Below are 6,811 nucleotides of genomic sequence, written 5' to 3'. Positions count from 1 at the left end.
ACATTATAAATCAACTATACCTCAATACAGAAAACAAAAAAAAACACTTTTCCTGTGTTTCCTTAAAAGAACCCCTCCCTTTCCCTATTCAGTGGGAGGCTCTCACTGAGCCACGGAAGGGCAAAAACCAAGAAAAGAAGAAGAAAGGCCTTTGGTGACTAACGGCAATGTTTTGATTTGTAAATCCTAGACCAGGATGGCAAGGAGACGAATAAACAATAGATTTGGAAGGCTGCAAGGTGATAAAAGAGGCAGTTTGTCTGTCCCAGAGGAACAAAAGATTCCCTGGGTAGAAACACAAAGAACAGCACTGAGATGGGGCTCCGGGTTCCACCCACTCCTGGCCTGGCCCCCCCCAGTCCCAGGGACAGGGAGATGGCGAAACCCCCAGGAGGGCTTGGGGCACTGGGTGGAGCTCAGGAGGGCCGCAAGTTTACGCAGCAACCCCGAAACATAACATGGGGGCTGGCGGGAGGCATATCCAGGCTGCTGGGCTGAGATGGCCTCATGATGTTCCCTGTTCCCAGTGAGGTTCAAGGAGCAGCTGAACATTTCCAGGAAGAGCTTAGAAGTCCTGAGAGAGGACCCAGTCGGGAGAAGCTTTGAATTAGTAAGGAGGCTCCAGCATCAGTCTGGTCAACCATCTTCCTCAGAGGCCAGACAGGAATCAGGGCATCATGGCAAGGACAGTGTCAGTGACGAAGACTGTGGGGACTCCATGCCTTCCTTGTCCCCCTCCTAATCCAGTGCCACCATGAAAGCTTTGTGGAATTTACCTAAAATGTGAGATGAAGAAGTGGGGTCCACTGAGCCCAGGACACCACACACAGGGGTGCAGGTTGCTCACTGCACAGCGACACCGCAGGGAGCAGGTGGAGACCACAATCTAGTTTGTGCTTTGCCATCACACCATGTGTACTGGTGGGGGCTGCACCCGCCCAGAGAGGTACTTTTTCCAATTTGCACAATAAGTCATGGGCCATTGGCAGCTTGACTGAGCCAATCTTGATTTGCAGAGATCCCTCTGAATTAACTGAAAAGTTTTCACTGCAAGAAGATTGGGATTCAAAGTCAAAATTAATTTTTAGTACATAAAAATAAAGTTGTATCACTTGCACACCTGAATCTGCAGCCTGATGTTTGTGACCATTTTTAGTAGAGAACCATGTAAACAAACCCACTCCCCCAGAAAAACTCACCTCTATTTGTATCATGGTTAATATTTTGGTATATTTTCTTTCAGTATTTTCTCTGTAGTTTTCCATAATTAATACACAAGATATATGCTCTTTGGTATCATGCATTTTCTACTTAAAATTGTATCACAGGGGGCATCATATAGAAAGTGGATCACAACCTTGTCTGCAGTTTTGAATACCTGAGGTGCATACACACGTGCTAGTGCCCAAGGCCACTGTCCCAGGCCAGTGGAATCAGAGACATAATATGCTATCAGGTGCTGGAATCACTAACTCAAGGCACAAGGGAGTAGAGAAGATGTCTAAGGACTGAGTCTTTGAAAACACCTGACTTAGATCAGTGCTTTTCAAACGTGAATGTGGTGTGAGTCACCTGGAGATGTTGTTAAAATGCAGATTCTGATTCAGCAGGGCTTGGGTGAGGCCTGAGATTCTGCATTTCTCACAAGCTGACATGTGGTCCACTCTGGTCAGTGGACCACACTGAGTACCACCGGCTTAGAGGTCAAGAAGATGAGGAAGAATAAGAAAAATTATTTATAATTTAATCATTTTCTCAAGTTATTACAAATTATTTTTGAACTGTTATTTTCAATATTTATATATTCCTTAAAATGAACAGGCCATATTTTTTCCTTGACCATTTCCTTATTATTTGTCAATTTCACTGTTTTCAGGGTTTTTTATTATAATCAATGCAGCAAGGAACGTCTTTGTGCATACTTCTTTGTCGCCAACTTTCAAATGAGCAACTAACAGACGAAAGAGATGAAGGTGGTGAAGGGGGCGCAGTGTAGCACAACCACCCAGGGCACAAGTTCCCGTCCAGCATGGTCACTCTGACCATGTGCCCTCAGGCAAGTCAAGCAGTGGGTTTTTGGGGGTTTTTTTTTAATTTTTAAAATTTTGGTTTTTATTGAAATGTAGTTGATTCACAATGTTAGTTTCAGGTGTACAGCAAAGTTGTGAAGGAAAAGCCGGGCTGATCTAACAAGATAACTCACAAGTCTAGGAATGTGAAGGAGAGGCTGGGCTGGTCTAACAAGATAACTCACACATCTAAGTATCGGAATATTGATCTGAGTTCTGCTGGACTAACTTGTAAATCTAAGTTAATTAGTGTTGGTTTGCTGTTCATGTTTTTTGCTAGCCAGCTGGATTTTCAAAGATACTATCTGGCTTTGGAATGTTGGTTTGCTGCCTCCCCGCCTCCACTTTTGTGATAATGATGCTGCTAAAGCCATTCCATGCCTATTGGCCGAATCCCCCAAGCTTGTACTTTACGCTACAAAACCTCATGCGCATGTCTTGGAGGTGCTCAGAGCTTCGGAGCAGAAGCCCCTCTGAGCCCGCCGGCGTAATACATCTGAGCACTCCAACCCTCCGAGTGGTGCTTGTTTCTTGGCTGGCCTGTCGTTTCCGTAACAAAGTGATTCAGTTATACATGTACATACATGGAGATGACTGGATAAAGAGCAATGGTTTTTTGCCTCAGTTTTCTCTGCTATAGGACGGGCTTTTTCTTTTCTCATATTTAGAATAAAAGGAGTTCACAAACTAATCTGCAACTCAGTACTTCCTTCTGCAGAGCCACCGTGTTATGAATATTCATCATGGCTCAGAAACAATGACTGGGTGTGCGGACGGCAAGCCCTGGGGTCACCCCACCCTGAATCCTACCAGATACCGAATCGCTGGTGCCACAGTAATGAGCAAACACTGGGATCTGGCCCAGCCTTGGCTGTTTGGATCTCAGTGCCAGGGTAGGAGGTCTGAAAAACATGAAAAGAAACAGCTGAATTCCAAGACACTCCTTCAGATAAAGTTTCCCTTTAAACATTTGTACCATTCTTCATCAATATTTATGAAGTGATGACTAGATATAGCTGCATTCCTCTTGGGCCATGTCTAGAACTCACCCAGAACACCTGATCAAAATACAATTGCTGTTTGTTTGGTGGTGGGGGGGGGGTCACTTTTATAGGCAAGCTTCTTTGAAAATGAGGAACCAAGTCAGCCTCATATTGGAAAGAAAAAAAATCATACTCAGTCACATGAGCACAAAAAGATGAATGCAATTTTTTTTTAAGGGCAACATGGTGTGGAAGAAAAATCATGGAATTCAGGATCTTGGGTTTGATTCCCAAATGAGCCTCTTGCTAGCAGAGAATGAGAGCAAGTTAATTAACTACTTTGAGTTCCAGTTTCTTCCTCACAAAGCACTCTACAAGTTATTATAAATGCAGAGAAAAATACTTTTCTAGAAGGAATCGATCTATCTGGCCTTTCAAGCAGGCAGGATGTTAGCAAATAACTTGCCAACATATTGAAGATTGAGGTCCCTGAGGGTTTCATCTCGTATTCTTAAGTCTAATCTTTGAGGGACACCAGAAAGCTTCCAGGTAAGTTCCTCAGTAGGTGCCACGTGGTGCCTGGAATTTCCAAACGACTCATCTTTGGGGTTAAGTTGCTCATCCTTTGCTTATGTTAGAATTACCTGGGAAGAATTTTTTAAATGCCAATGTCCAGGCCCCACCCTCGACCAACTAAAGCCATGTTCTGGTATTGTTTACAGAGCTCCCTGCTGATTCCATTGAACAGCCTGAGCTCAGAACTGCTCGCTGAGTTACAGTCTTAGGACACCTACTGAAAAATCCAGAGCCTGTAAAACTAAGTAATTTTCCTTTCAGTGACCCCAGCCACAGAAATTTGTCACAGCTAGTCAGTCCTTCAGCAGTGCACCTCGGGAAGGGACATAAGCAGGTGATCCTGGACGTCCAGATGATGGACAACTCAGAAGAGCCTGGAAACCCTGCACCTCTACAGAGAGGCAACATGAGAATAACCTGGCTCATCCTTAACATCATCAGTTACCTTTTACTGAGTCACTACTAGGTGCCAAGTACCGTATGCCAAGCATTTCACATTTTATTCTTGCAGTGCTGGTGTGGAGGCTGCAGACAAGGGTAGGGGTAGTGAGTGTGGAGTAATAAGAGAGTGCAGCTTTTCTGGAAAACAGCTTGGCAATATGTGCCAGGAATCCTCAAAACATTCACATTCTTTGGCTAAAGACTCCACTTCAAAGTGACAATCCTGCAGAAAATGTCACAAATGCAGATGGTGCTTTTGTTCATAAATATGTTCCCTGCAGCAGGGTTGATATCAGTAAGAAACTGGGAGTAACATAAATCCCCAACAAAGGGATGGTGATTGCATCAATGTTGCTACATTGTACACTGGAGGATGGTGCAACCATTGAAGATGTTTTCCTCTATGAATAATTTTACCAGGAGGAGAATTTTATGTTATAAAATATTCATTGTACAACAAAGTAAGATTTAAAATTGTATCTACGGTGTGATTCAAAGTTCCAAGAATGGCAAATAATTATAAAATTTGTTACACGACAAAGTTGGTTGGGATTGGCCAGACCCCATTTGTACCCTTATCTCCTTCAGAGAGCAAGCTTCAAATGGTTAAAAAGTATACTGTCAAAGCGAGAACCTTTTAACAGCAAACACTTTGAGCATGTTGTGGAGTCATCTCTGTTTTGGTTCTTGCACTGAGTCCTGAGTGTGTAGCCCCCTCTCCAAATAAAGCCAGGCTGATGTCAACAGTCAGAGGAAACAGAAAACAAATGACAACTGATTTATAATACAACCCAAATATTTGTTTCACAAGTTTTTCTCACTACTAGAATCTGGTTCTCTGTGGGTGTGAAAAGAAGAGGAACTGAGAAAGAAGGGAAGATTTGCAGAGAAGAAAACAAAGGAAACGGAGCCTGTGAGGGGGAAAGCAAGCAGAACTGCGTCTCTTGCTGAAGGAATTTCAGGTCTCCCGGTTCCCTGCAGAATCTGCTTACTCCACACACAGCCAGGGTTGCCTTGAGGATCTCGCCATTTTCTGCCGTTTTGCATCTTCTCTGGGGATGGCCTGACAGACCCGACCCTGCTACATTTTTCAGAACCATGTTCTCCTGCTGTCAGCTTCCTTCTCCCTCCTAAGTCCCCACACCCAGGCACTCAAAGCCTTCCTGCCTCCTCAGTTTAGGACAAGACTCCAGTCCCAGATCTGACAGTGCCAGCTTTTTCCAATCTGAGGCTGCTTTTTTATTTAAAGAAACAACAAAACAAAACTGGGGGGGGGGGGAAGGCGCGCCCTCTGTTGAGAAGCTGTGCTTTCATCACCGGTTGCTGGAGAACATCTGGAACGACCAAAGCTACCAGAAATTCAAAACTGACTTTTTGTGAATTTTTAAGAGCCATCAGAGCATCCACATACTTTTGAAAAATGGAAAGTGTGACGCATTTTGTTTATGCAGCTTACAGACCAGGCTTGACACCCAAGAGGTTTCAGAGACAGGCCCAGACTCAGGACCGTCTTCCTCAGCACCTTGGCCTCCATCTGTCCCGTTCCCTCAAGGCCTGTACGTGAGATTCACCCCTTTGCTCCCTCTCAGTGAGCTAGTGAGTAACTCTCCCGCCCTTACCACCCACGGGAGCAGGAAACGAGCGTTTACTGTAACTGTGCTGAATTCCAGGCACTGTGCCCTGTTACTCTTTTTTTTTTCTTTTGTGGGTGGTGGGGGTAGTTAATTTGGTTTATTTATTCTTAGAGGAGGTACTGGGGATTGAACCCAGGACCTCATGCACACTAAGCATGCGCTCTACCATTTGAGCTATACCCTCCCCCTGTGGTGTTACTCTTAAGTTGGGGAGACTGAGGGCGGAGAAGTTAAACTAGTAAATGCTGGAGGTGGGATTGTGTGACTCCAGAGCCCTTTCACCTGCAACCTACCTGAACTAAGGTACCACCCTCCTGGGTAAGATGACCTTTATAATTGTCTGCTGAAATAAATGCACAGACTAAAAGTGGAGAGTTATGTTTTACTTGGTGGGAGGACGCGAGCCGGGATGACAGCCCCTCAGATCGCCCTGAGGGACTGCTCCAAAGGGGTAGGGGAGGAGCTGGGATGTATAGGAGCTTTACAACAAAGACCGGGTAGTTGGAACATTAAAAGATTGCTTGTTATCTACCAAGAAAAACAGGCATCTCAAGTTAAAGAATTTAGTGCTCTTCTATGTATGGGAGGAAGCAAACGTTTGGGCTCATTGAATTCATTCCTTTGACAAGCACCTATCCTGTCCTTTCTTATTCTGAGTCCGCTCAGAGTGCACCATTGTGAGTGGCTACAGAGGCTGGGCTGCAGGTCTGTCCTCACTGGGGGGGTGGCGGCAGCCGCTGGTGACTTAGTTTCAGCACTCTTTGTTTACTGATATGGTTGCAGTATTTTCATTCACCTAATGAACGGGAATTTGGGCACCTTAGCAGAACTATTTTGCAAATCACACTGCAGGTGTGGGCATCTGTCTTCTGGGCCTGGTCACTTCAGGCATCCTGCCTGGGCTGCTGATCCAGGCTATTTTTATGATATTATGATATATCATATAATAACAATATATATGACATTACATAATAAAGAATATAATTGTGATATATTGTAAAAAAAAAAAAATAGGCTACTTCTTTCCATTCTAAAGATAGGATCCAGCAAAACTGAAGCCTCAAGAAAATAGGGGGATTTGATCTTGTGTCTGGTTGCTGCACATTTG

At 44.4% G+C, this 6,811-nt stretch overlaps 1 non-coding gene across 1 annotated transcript; it reads right to left on the bottom strand.

Annotated features, from left to right (window-relative positions):
• Positions 1-5,814: 5,814 nt before the first annotated feature.
• TRNAT-AGU (transfer RNA threonine (anticodon AGU)) lies at positions 5,815-5,888 on the bottom strand. Its single transcript has one exon. It is a non-coding gene; the product is annotated as a tRNA-Thr (tRNA).
• Between the last annotated feature and the right edge of the window lie 923 nt (positions 5,889-6,811).

The sequence above is a fragment of the Camelus bactrianus genome, chromosome 1 (assembly GCF_048773025.1).
Source record: "Camelus bactrianus isolate YW-2024 breed Bactrian camel chromosome 1, ASM4877302v1, whole genome shotgun sequence".
Classification (NCBI taxonomy): Eukaryota; Metazoa; Chordata; class Mammalia; order Artiodactyla; family Camelidae; genus Camelus; species Camelus bactrianus.
The sequence above is the reverse complement of the archived record's forward strand: the minus strand, read 5'-3'. Positions and strand labels throughout refer to the sequence as shown.